Source organism: Cnephaeus nilssonii (genome assembly GCF_951640355.1).
Source record: "Cnephaeus nilssonii genome assembly, chromosome: X".
Classification (NCBI taxonomy): domain Eukaryota; kingdom Metazoa; phylum Chordata; class Mammalia; order Chiroptera; family Vespertilionidae; genus Cnephaeus; species Cnephaeus nilssonii.
Window position 1 is genome coordinate 83,902,729 of NC_137071.1, and position 13,354 is coordinate 83,916,082.

A 13,354-nucleotide genomic window follows, 5' to 3' on the forward strand; every position below is an offset into this window, starting at 1 on the left:
TCATGTGTTAATCTGCTTTGGTATAGTGCTGCTGATTATTTGATTGATAAAACACATCTATTTTTTTCTTTATTACTAGTTTCTCATAGTAGAAAAAACTTTGATCCCCACAGCCTACTTTTGCCTGTAAAAGAACTCTATAGCCAGATTTGTGTGAAAACATAAAGATTGTTTAATATTACTCAAAATGGTAAATTTTTAAAAATAAATTTTTGGCACAACTTAATCAGAGTTTGCTTACAGTTAATCTAGCAGGCTATCTTGCAATAGGTTAGGATAGCTGGGAGAAAAAATAAATTAAAAGTGATTGATTTTTGAAGACACAACTAAAGACACAAAGAAGAAGCCAGAAAGGGCTGATTCTCACACCCATGTGTGGAGGATAAAAATTGGGAGGAATAACTCAGCTGTAGAGGTCTCTCCTGAGGAGCCAGGAGTCCCACCTCCAAAGAGGCCCCCTCCCAGGGTTCTAGAGCCAGGAAGAGAAGTCCCCATAATTTCTGGCTATAAAACCCAGCAGGGGTTGTGGCTGAGTGAAATGGAGGGCTGCCGGAGTCACAGGCATTCCTCTTGAAGGACTGTGCATGGACTTACTGGGACTCATTCCCTCTGAGTTCCTGTGATGGGGCAGTAGCTTGAAAGGCAACAGGGATACACAGGGAGAAACTGAATTGTTTGGCATCAAGATGAGAGCTGGAGGGGCAGCTTTATTACTGACAGAAGTGCTGGCAGAGGCCATTTTTCCTTTGCTGAGCCCGCCCCACACAGAACTAGCAGGCGGGCACCATATCTGAGTCTTCATCAACCTAGCTATCATGGTTTGCCCTGCCCTGGTGATACTCTGAAATCCTTGCCCCACCCAACTTACGGGTCCACCCAAGCTGTTTCCAGTGGTGTTTCAATACAAATGGCCTGTCTTGGCTCATGCTTCAGACTTTCTTAAAACCTCTCAAATAAGAAGCATCTGGCCTTGGTGTGTCCCATACCTCTAGCTTTGCCCCAGGCCCATCACTAGTGGCAGCAGCCTTGGTTTGCAGCTTGGCTTCTCCTGGGTACCTCCAAGCTCAGCACACGTAACAACCATCTGCAGATTGCTTTGTAGCCAGTGCCAGGAGTTCCCGGGAAGAACAAAGACAGCAGGCTGACATTGGCCTGCACCTTCTGGGAGGTCCCAGAACCAGCACATCTGATGGACAGTTTCAGACCATGTCAAAGCACCATCCAACCATCTCTACAAGTGACACACTCAAGGGACAGACACAACAGGCACCAGAGGCCCCCTGAAGTTGGTCTTGCACTGTGTGTGGGCCCCTGAACAGCCGACCCTTCACAGTGGTCATAGCTAGTCCTCCCAGCCAATCATCCTGGGGGTAAATTTCTCCCATTGATGTGCGAACAGGAATCAAGGTTCAACTACAACAGGAGGGTGTACATCAAGCATGTCAAACTCAAGGCATGCAGCCCACTGGCCACAAGTTTGACATATTTGGTGTACCCAGCCCACACGGAGGGGGACATGAAACTGGAGTGCCCAGCTCGAGTGACCAGGGAGACTGTGCCACTAGACCAGGGGTGGGAAACCTTTTCTCTGCCAGGGGCCATTTGAATATTTATAACATCACTCGTGGGCCATACAAAATCATCAACTTAAAAAATTAATTTAACTAACTCACCCTTAAATGCCTTGGAAGGGCCAGAGCAAATGATTTTGTGGGCCTTATACAGCCCGCTAACCTGATGTTCCTCACCCCTGCACTAGACCCTATAGGGCACCTACTACATAAGGCCTTTTTACCAAGCACAGAAAATGTAGTGGGTCTACCTAATACATATAAACAAACACAGGAATGCTGCCAAAATTAGGAGACAAATATGTCCCAAATAAAGAACAGAAAAAAACTCCATAAAAAAAAAAAAAACTAAACAAAATGAAGACAAGTAATCTGCTAGATGAAGAGTTCAAAACACTGGTTATAAGAATGCTCAAGGAACTTAGTGAAAACTTCAAGGAAAATTAATGAGAACTTCAACAGCATGAAAAAGATGTAGAAACCATAGTGAAAGAACCAGTCAGAAATGAAGGATACACTAATTAAAATGAAGAATAATTTACAGGGTATCAATAGTAAAGTAGATGAAGCCAAGAATCAAATCAGTGAAGAATAATTTACATGGTATCAACAGTAAAGTAGATGAAGCCAAAAATCAAATAAGTAAATTGAAATATAAAGAAACAAAAAACAATCCGAACAGCAAAAAGAATTTTAAAAATGAAGATAGCATAAGGAGCCTCTGAAACAATTTCAAGAGTACCAACAAGCACATCATGGGGATGCTGGAAGGAGAAGAGAGACAGCAAGAAATTAAAAACCTATTTGAAAAAAATAATGCAAGCCCTGGCCGGTTTGGCTCAGTGGATAGAGCGTTGGCCTACGGACTGAGGGGTCCCGGGTTCGATTCCGGTGAAGAGCATGTACCTTGGTCGAGGGCACATCCCCGGTGGGGAGTGTGCAGGAGGCAGCTGATTGATGTTTCTCTCTCATCGATGTTTCTAACTATCACTCTCCCTTCCTCTCTGAAAAAAATAATGCAAGAAAACTTCCCTAACCTGGTGAAAGAAACAGACATACAAGTCCAGGAAGCTCAGAGAGTTCCAAACAAAATGAACCCAAAGAAGCCCACACCAAGACACATCATAATTAAAATGCCAAAGGTTAAAGACAAGGAGAATCTTAAAAGCAGCAAGAAAAAAGCAGTAGTTACCTGCATGGGAGATCCCATATGATTATTATTTGATTTCTCAACAGAAACTTTGCAGGCCAGAAGGGATTAGCAAGAAATATTCAAAGTAATGAAAAGCAAAGAACTACAACCAAGATTACTCTACCCAGCAAAGCTATCATTCATTTAAAAATATCAATACATTTATTAGCTTAATAAATTTAATTTACTGGTTAATAAGATTATATCTTCAAGTGTATGTTTCTATGATATATGATCTGTATATTTCATTGCATATTTACCACCCAAAGTCAAATCATCTTCTGCCATTATATATTTGGCCCCTTTTATCCTTCACTACTTGAACCCTCCACCTCTTTTCCCTCTGGTAACTACCATACTATTGTCTGTGTCTATGAGTTTTTCTGTATTGTGTGTTCACCAATACAATATAAAGATGATGGGGTGGTGAATGCCATCATTTAGAATCAAAGGACCTATAAAGAGCTTCCCAGACAAGAAAAAACTAAAAGAGTTCATCACCACCAAACCAGTATTACATGAAATATTAAAGGATCTTCTTTAGAAGAAGAAAAAAAGATTAAAAAATGAACAATAAAATTGCAATAAATACATATCTATCAACAATTGAATCCAAAAAAACAAAATAAACAAATAAGCAGAACAGAAACAGACTCATAAATACAGAGAACATTTTTATAGTTGCCAGATGGGAGGGGGGTTGGTGGGATGAGTGAAAAAGGTAAAGGGATTAAGAAGTACAAATTGGTAGTTACAGAATAATCATGGAGATGTAAAGTACAGCATATGGAATTATAGTCAATAATATTGTAGTAGCTATGTATGGTGTCAGATGGGTACAAGATTTATCAGGATGATCACTTAGTAAGTTATATAATATCTAATGTTGTATAATGTCTAATTACTGGAGCATAAACCTAAAATTGATTTTTTTTTTTTGGTTACCAGGTACATATGAAACATGCCTGAAAAAGGGCTGGTAAATTATACTCATCAGTTTTTTATTATAAGAGAAATAATAAAGCCTAACTTCCTGGTGATTAGAACATTAGGACAAGGATCTATGTGGATGATATTTGGAGTCTCTTAAATTTAGTCTTTCATGCATTTAAGGGACTGTTTTAAGGTTGAATAAGTGGGCCTGATTTAACCCAGAGAGGTGTGCATAAGCTCCACAGATGACACGAGGAAAAGCTGAAAGTCAGAGTTAAACATAATCATAATGTACCTAAGACTTTGTGTGCATTGCGCACTGTATTTGCAGGATGTGCAAAGGGGAAAAACAGCATTTCTCCTCTTCCCTAATTTATTTCTTTTTAGATTTATTTCTTAGTCTCAGGAATCAGGATTTTTTTAAAGCATTTTGATATTTTTCTAACACAATTAACTGGATAAATTAACTGCGTTTGAATTTCCCTACTATTGCTTTAAAACTGCTATAATAAACTATGCTTTGGTCATGTCAGAAGGCAGATGAGATCAGAGACTTTACGGAGGTCTGGTTTGCTTCTTACAGTCATGTATTTTTTATATTTAATGAGGGTAAAAGTTGCATTCTTTCTTTGGTCTCTGTTTTGTCTTTTCGAGCTGTCACAGAATGTGAACTATTTTATCATCAGAGTTCCTCTGAAAGCCTTTAACCCTCACCAGTCTCTAGCCAATGTTTTAAGGGTTCACCCCAATCATCATTTTCTTATGGCCTACCAGAAGCTAGTTATAAGATTCTCTGACTAGAAATGTTCTCTCAATTTAATAAAACTTTCTAATTTAAAAAATAAAACACTTAGAAATGATGGCCAGACAGAAACTCGAACATGAATGTTCATAGAAACATTATTCATAATAGTCAAGAAATGGAAACAACCCAAATGTCCATCAACTGATGAATGGAAAAACAAAATGTGGTATGTCTACACAATGAAATATTATTTGGCACTAAAAAGAATGAATTATATGGATGAACCTTCAAAACACTATGCTAAGTGAAAGAAGCCAGACACAAAGGAGTCTTGATCCCATTTATATGAAACGTCTGGAATAAGCAAATCTATAGAGACAGAAGGTAGACTAGCTATTGCCAGGGCCCGGAGGAAAGGATGTATAATAGGTATTCTTTCTTGGTGATGAAAATTTTCAAATTAGGATGTGATAATGGTTACACAATTCTGTGAGTGTACTAAAAACGTTTAAACTACATTTTTTTCCAATTTTTTTATTAAGGTATTATATGTGTACATATCTTACCATTGTCCCCCCGACCCCACTCCCATATATGCCCGCACCTCCCAGAGTTTTGCGTCCATTGGTTATGCTTATATGCATGCATACAAGTCCTTTGATTGATCTCTTATCTTCCCCACCTCTCCCTAACCTTCCTGCTGTAATTTGACAGACTGTTTGATGCTTCTGTATCTATATTTTTGTTCATCAGTTTATAATGTTCTTTATTATCCATAAATGAGTGAGATCATGTGGTATTTTTCTTTCATTGACTGGATTATTTCACTTAACATAATGTTCTCCAATTCCATCCAGGTTGCTGCAAATGGTAAGAATTCCTTCTTTTTTATGGCAGCATAATATTCCATTGTGTAGATGTACCACAGTTTTCTGATCCAGTCATCTACTGATGGGCACCTAGGCTGTTTCCAGATCTTAGCTATTGTAAATTGTGCTGCTATGAACATAGGGGTGCATATATCCTTTCTTATTGGTGTTCCCAGTTTCTTAGGATATATTCCTAGGAGTGGAATTACTGGGTCAAATGGGAGTTCCATTTTCAGTTTTTTGAGGAAACTCCATACTGTTCTCCACAGTGGCTGCACCAGTCTGCATTCCCACCAGCAGTGCACGAGGGTTCCTTTTTCTCCGCATCCTCGCCAACACTTGTCATTTGTTGATTTGTTGATGATAGCCATTCTGACAGGTGAGAGATGTTACTGCATTGTTGTTTTGATTGCATCTCTCGGATAATTAGTGACGTTGAGCATGTTTTCATGTGTCTCTTGGCCTTCCTTCTGTCTTCTTTGGAAAAGATTCTATTTAGGTCCGTTGCCCATTTTTTTATTGGATCATTTATCTGCCTTTTATTAAGTTGTATAAGCTGCCTGTAGATGTTGGAGATTAAACCTTTATCAGTGATGCCATTTGCAAATATGTTCTCCCATGCAGTGGGCCTTCTTGTTGTTTTGTTGATAGTTTCTTTTGCTGTAAAAAAGCTTTTTATTTTGATGTAGTCCCATTTGTTTATTTTCTCTTTAGCTTCCATTACCCTAGGGGCAGTATCGGTGAAGAAGTTCTTTTGGCATATGTCTGAGATTTTGCTGCCTGTGGATTGCTCTAGTATTTTTATGGTTTCCCATCTTATGTTTAAGTCCTGTATCCATTTTGAGTTTATTTTTGTGTATGGCGTAAGTTGGTGATCTAGCTTCATTTTTTTTTAATTTCTTTATTGATTAAGGTATCACATATTTGTCCTTGTCCCCCCATTCCCATCCCACACCCCTCCCCACACATGCCCCCACCCCCCTGTTGTCCTTAACCGCTGGTTAGGCTCATATGCCTGCACACAAGTCCTTTGGTTGATCTCTCCCTTTACCCTCACCCTTCCCTACCCTCCCCCCGAGGCCCAACAGTCTGATCCATGCCTCCTTGTTTCTGGGTCTGTTCTTGTTCATCAGTCTATGTTGTTCATTATTTCCCCTAGATGAGTGAGATCATGTGCTATTAGAAATACACTTATAAGAACCGAAAATGAGACAAGCTATAATGGTTATGGTGACAGGCAAATGAATCAGTCTGTAGTGAGTTTCTTTCCGCGCCAACAGTTCTTTTGAGACCCAATTTCAATGTCCAACAGTTCCTTATGTGTACGTGTCAGCACTGACATTTCAGTTCTGGATGGTGGACAAATGGTGGTAATGCAGGTCCGACTCTGTCCGGTTAGCTTCATTTTTTTGCATGTATCTGTCCAATTTTCCCAACACCATTTATTGAAGATATTGTCTTTATTCCATTGTATGTTCATGCCTCCTTTGTCAAATAATAATTGAGCATAGTGGTTTGGGTCAATATCTGGATTCTCTATTCTGTTCCATTGATCTATATGTCTGTTCTTGTGCCAGTACCAGGCTGATTTGAGAATAGTGGCTTTGTAATACAGCTTGAAATCTGGTATTGAGATCCCTCCTACTTTATTCTTCTTTCTCAGGATTGCTGTGGCTATTCGGGGTCTTTTTTATTCCAGATGAATTTTTGGAGAGTTCTTTCAAGGTCTGTGAAATCTGCCATTGGTATTTTAATGGGGAGTGCATTGAATCTATAGACTGCTTTGGGTAGTATGGACATTTTAATGATATTGATTCTACCAATCCATGAACATGGTATGTTCTTCCATCTGTTTACGTCTTCCTCTATCTCTTTCTTCAGTGTACTGTAGTTTTCAGTGTATAGGTCTTTTACCTCCTTAGTTAAGTTTATTCCTAGGTATCTTAATTTTTTTGGAGCGATGGTAAATGGGATTGCCTTTTTAGTCTCTCTGTCTGTAAGTTCACTATTGGTGTATAGAAAGGCCATAGATTTCTTGGCGTTAATTTTGTATCCTGCAACATTGCCGAATTCATTTACTAAGTCTATTAGTTTTTTGACAGAGTCTTTCGGATTTTTTATGTACAATATCATGTCATCTGCAAATAAAGACAGCTTTACTTGTTCTTTTCCAATTTGGATGCCTTTTATTTCTTCTTCTTGTCTAATTGCAATGGCTAATACGTCCAGTACTATGTCAAACAGGAGTGGTGAGAGTGGGCATCCCTGTCTTGTTCCTGTTCTTAGGGGAGATGTTTTTAGTTTTTGTCCATTGAGTATAATGTTTGCTGTGGGTTTATCATATATAGCTTTTATTATGTTGAGGTATGAGCCTTCTATTCCCACCTTGTTGAGAGTTTTTATCAAGAAAGGGTGTTGGATTTTGTCAAATGCTTTTTCTGCATCAATTGATATGACTATGTGATTTTTATCTCTCAATTTGTTTATGTGATGAATCACGTTCATTGATTTGCAGATATTGTACCATCCTTGCATTCCTGGGATAAATCCTACTTGGTCATGATTTATGATCTTTCTGATGTATTGCTGGAGCCGATTTGCTAGAATTTTGTTGAGGATTTTGGCATCTATGCTCATGAGGGATATTGGTCTGTAATTCTCTTTCATTGTGTTGTCTTTATCTGGTTTTGGTATTAGGGTGATGCTGGCTTCATAGAAGGAGCTTGGAAGTGTTCCTTCCTCTTGAATTTTTTGGAATAGTCTGAGGAGGATAGGTTTTAGTTCTTCCTTCAATGTTTGGTAAAACTCTCCTGTGAAGCCGTCAGGCCCTGGGCTTTTGTTTGCCGGAAGCTTTTTGATGACTGCTTCAATTTCGTCCATAGTTATTGGCCTATTGAGCTGTTTAGATTCTTCTTGATTGATTTTTGGAAGGTTATATTTTTCTAGGAATATGTCCATTTCCTCCAGGTTGTCCAGTTTGTTGGAATAGAGTTGTTCGTAGTATTTTGTAACAATCCTTTGTATCTCAGCGGGGTCTGTTGTTATTTCACCTCTTTCATTTATGATTTTGTTCATTTGGGTCCTCTCTCTTTGCTTTTTGGTGAGCCTGGCTAGAGGTCCATAAATCTTGTTTATCCTTTCAAAGAACCAGCTCTTGATTTTGTTGATCTTTTGTATTGTTTCTTTGGTCTCTATGTCATTTATCTCCGCTCTGATCTTTGTTATTTCCTTCCTTCTGGTTACACTGGGCTTTTCTTGCTGCTCTTTTTCTAGCTCTTTGAGTTGTAGGGTTAGGTAATTTATTACCATTGTTTCTTGTTTTTTGCAATAGGCTTGCAGAGCTATGAACTTCCCTCTCAAGACTGCTTTCGCTGTGTCCCATAGATTTTGGATTGTTGTGTTTTCATTGTCATATGTTGCCATGATGATTTTATTTCTTCCTTGATCTCTCTGGTGACCCAGTCCTTGTTTAATACCATGCTGTTTAGTCTCCATGTGTTTGATTTCTTTGGATTGTATTTATTGTAGTTGATTTCCAGTTTTATGCCACTGTGATTTGAGAAGATGCTTGATATAATTTCTATCTTCTTGAATTTGAAGAGACTTTGCCTGTGACCCAGCATATGGTCTATCTTTGAAAATGACCCATGTGCACTTGAGAAGAATGTATATTCTGTGGCTTTGGGGTGAAATGTTCTGAAAATGTCAATTAATTCTATCTGGTCTAGTGAGGATTGCTGTTTCTTTGCTGATTTTTTGTTTAGAGGATTTGTCCAGTGGTGATAGTGGGGTATTAAAGTCTCCTACTATGATTGTATTGCTATTAATCTCTCCCTTGATATGCTCCAGGAGTTTTTTTATGTATTTGGGTGCTCCTATATTGGGAGCGTATATGTTTACCAGAATTATTTCTTCTTGTTGGATTTCTCCCTTTAGTATTATGAAGTGGCCTTCCTTATCTCTTGTTATGGCATTTACTTTGAGGTCTATTTTGTCAGATATAAGTATTGCTACCCCAGCTTTTTTTTCATTTCCATTTGCCTGAAAGATATTTTTCCATCCCTTCACTTTCAAACTGTATGAGTCTCTTGTTCTGAGGTGGGTCTCTTGTAGACAGCATATATATGGGTCATGTTTTTTTATCCATTCAGCCACTTGATGTCTTTTGATTGGAGCATTTAGTCTGTTTACATTTAAAGTTATTACTGAAAGGTATTTGTTTGTGGTCATATCTATTTTTGTGTCTGTATTCCTTCTTACCTGTTTATTTCTTCTTTTTACAGTATTCCCTTTAGCAATTCTGGCATTGCTGCTTTGGTGGTGATAAACTCCCTGAACCTTTTTTTGTCTGTGAAGCTCCTGATGTCCCCTTCAATTTTGATTGATAGTCTTGCTGGATATAGTATTCTTGGATTCAGTCCTTTGCTTTGCAACACTTTGTATACCTCCTTCCATTCACTTCTAGCTTGTTGTGTTTCTGTTGAGTAATCATTTGACAATCTGATGGGTGTTCCTTTGTAGGTAACTCTCTGTCTCTCTCTTGCCCCCTTTAAGATTCTCTCTTTATCATTTATATTTGCCATTGAAATTATGACATGTCTTGGTGTGGGTCTTTTGGGGTTGATCCTGCTTGGGACTCTCTGTACTTGCGTAACTTTTATCTTTCCCATATCCGGGAAGTTTTCTGTCATTATTTCTTCAAATAGATTTTCTAATCTCTGCTGCTCTTCTTGTCCTTCTGGCAGCCCTATTATGCGCATGTTACTTCGTTTCATGTTGTCCCAAAGCTCCCTTAGGCTTTCCTCCTGCTTTTTAATTCTTTTCTCCAATTGCTGTTCAGATTGAGCTTGTTTCTGTACCTGATCTTCTAACTCACTAATTTGGTCCTCTGCTTCTTGTAGTCTACTGTTGAAACTTTCCATGGTGTTTTTGATTGTAGCTCTATCACTTTCCATTTCTTCCTGATTCTTGCATAAGTTGTTGATTTTCTCATCCATCCGATGTATAAATTCCACGACCATTACTCTGAACTCCTTTTCGGTCATGTTGCAAGCTTCAGTTTCACTAATTTCCTTTCTTGGAGACTCCACATTTTCTTTCCTCTGTGAGTTATTTTGTTTCCCCATTCTGGCTATCACCAGAAATCTCAAGCTTCCGTTTGCATGGACCTGGGCCATGTGCTGTGGGGACTTCGCTCCACCCGAGTTTCACTGTAGTGCTCTGACACTAGGACGTGTGGCTGCCTTTGGTTGGTGGGAACCAGACTTGCCCAGGGTCAGTGTCCCCAGTGTTCCGTGTGGTCTCGTGTGCACACTTAGAATCAGGAGCCCTGTCTGCACGACACTGTTGGTATGTGCCGAAAATGAGATCCTTAGCATGTGCCAGGAGTCAGCGTTTCCCTGTGTCTGCACCAAGAATCGAGTGTCAGAGTCTCTGTTGCCTTGTGTGGTTTCTCGTTGAGAATCAGGGTCCCTGTGTGTGCATGCACCAACAATTGGGGTCGCTGGCTCTTAGTGTGAATGCGCTGTGAGTCAGGGATCCCAGGCAGCTGTGTCCGGCGTGCCAAATTCCCTGAAGTGGAGCTGCGTCCTGTGTATGCTCTCTCTACTGAGCCAAACCGGCTAGGGCGCACACTCTCAAATTTCTGAAGGTGAGCTGTCTCCGTGCACTTTCCCAGATTCCCCGAAGGGGGGCGGAGTCTGTCCTGCGCGCCAAATTCCCCAAAGGGAAGCCCCTCTGTGCACGCTCTATGATTCCCTGAAGGGGGAGCTGTGACCCACAAGCCAAATTCCCCCAAATTCCCCGAAGGGGAGCCCTCTGTGAGCACTGACAGATTTCCCTGATGGGGAGCTGCTTCTGTCCCGTGCGCCAACTTCCATATGGGGGAGCGCGTCCCTGAGCAAAGCTCTGCAGCTTGGGCGAGGGACGGGTCTATCAGTTACTATGGCGTTATCAGCGCGCCTGCGGGGAGGGGGATAGGCTCTTTGACTCACGGAAATCTGCTGGGAAGTCTGGATTCTTGTTGTTTGTTGGTCTGAAGCTGTGATAGTAGTTCTCTGTCCCCAGTGGCTGCAGGGTCCTGGTTTGTGTCAGAAGCCAGGATCCGAGTCTCAGGCAGCTCTGTTTCTCAAGATAGCGTGGTCTCAGTGTCCGCACCAGCTACTGAGAAGTGTCCACTTTGTGCGCGGGGCTCCGCCGTCTAGGACTGCCCGGTTAGGCAGCCCCTTGGAAGACCTGCAGAATCTAACTGACCCTAGCTCATACACACACACACACACACCACACACGTCTACACTCTCCTCTGTGGGTTCCTCACTCACACTCTCTCTCTCCCTACCTTCCTGCCGGTCGCCATCATTTTAAAAAAAAAAACACTACATTTTTAAAGGGTGAATTTGTATGGTATGTGAATTGTATCTAGATTTTAAAAAATTAGAAACCACCTTTTGAGAACAGAACTAGATCCCAATTTCAAATATAGATGCTCCTCCACTTATGATGGGTCTATGGGGACCCATTGTAAGTTGAAAATGTTGGAAGTTGAAAATGCATTTAATACACCTAACTAGCTGAACATTATTGCTTAGCCTAGCCTACCTTACTAGTAGATGTGCTCAAAACACTTACATTAGCCTACATGTGGTAAGCTAAAATTATCTTGCTACTGCTGCCCAGGAAAAAATCAAAATTAAAAATTCAAAGTATAGTTTCTACTAAATACATATTATTTCACACCATTATAGAATCGAAAAGTCCTAAGTAGGACCATCATAAGTCAGGGACTGTCTGTACTGATTTTGCATCAGAATCTGCATAGCTAGGGATCTGAAATCTGCATTATGACAAACTCCTGTGTGATTATCATGCACAACTAAAGTCTGAGGATCATTGAATTAAAAGATACACACCTTGCCAAAACCGGTTTGGCTCAGTGGATAGAGCATCAGCCTGCGGACTGAAAGGTCCCAGATTCGATTCTGGTCAAGGGCATGTACCTTGGTTGTGGGCACATCCCTGGTGGGGGGTGTGCAGGAGGCAGCTGGTAGATGTTTCTCTCTCATCGATGTTTCTAGCTCTCTATCCCTCTCCCTTCCTCTCTGTAAAAAAATCAATAAAATATATATTTTTTTAAAAAAGATACACACCTTGCAGTGTTTTCATGAGATACAACTCAAATTTCCCCACTCAGAGAGAGATTGTAGCTACTCCCAAGTGAGTAATACTCAATTTTTTTGTGTTTTTTTTTTTTCTGTTGTTATTATTGTAGTCTGGGTACTTAAGTTTTGGTTGATCTTTCTTCATGTGTCTACTTCCAATTTTCAATTTTCTTTTATTCTTCTGGGAGAAATGGTGAAAACACAGAAGCCACTAATACTCTGTTCTCTACTAATTAAAGTCAGAGAATTGTTACCACTCTCACTTCTGAAGACATTAGTAAAAAAGTTGTTTTTCTTCCTTCCACAGCGAAGGGGAGAAAAACAAGATTCAGCATCCTAAAAAAAGTTAGAACTGTAAGTGAAGTTAGAACTTAGGGTTCTTGGTATTGAGTGGCTTATACTCAGCTGTCATTGTACTTTCATCTATAGTACTGATTTTCTAAAAGTCATATAATGGTATCCACATACCACATTCTACCTCTATAAAAATGAATCTCTTTTATCTATATCATTTTAATAATGAAAGTTCTTACATTATATCTACCCAAAAGTAAAAAGAACAAAAGCAAATTCTGTACAATATTCAAAGCAGTGAATCAGTCAGATTTGGAGGCTGAATAAATTTTTGAATATCATTATGGAAAAAATCCTTTTCTAATCCGCAATTCCCGCTGATCTTGGCAATTTTATTATCAGAAATAACCGATCAAAGTGGATTGACATTTAATGGGTGACTGACAATGGGCTGATCTTAATAATCATATAGGGCCAATTTAGGAAAGTATTAGGTAAACAGAGCATGAATTTATAAATCTTGTATGTTTTACATTGATGAAGTTACTGTGCCAATAACTATCTAATAATTCATGTGGTAAAAATGTTAGGTC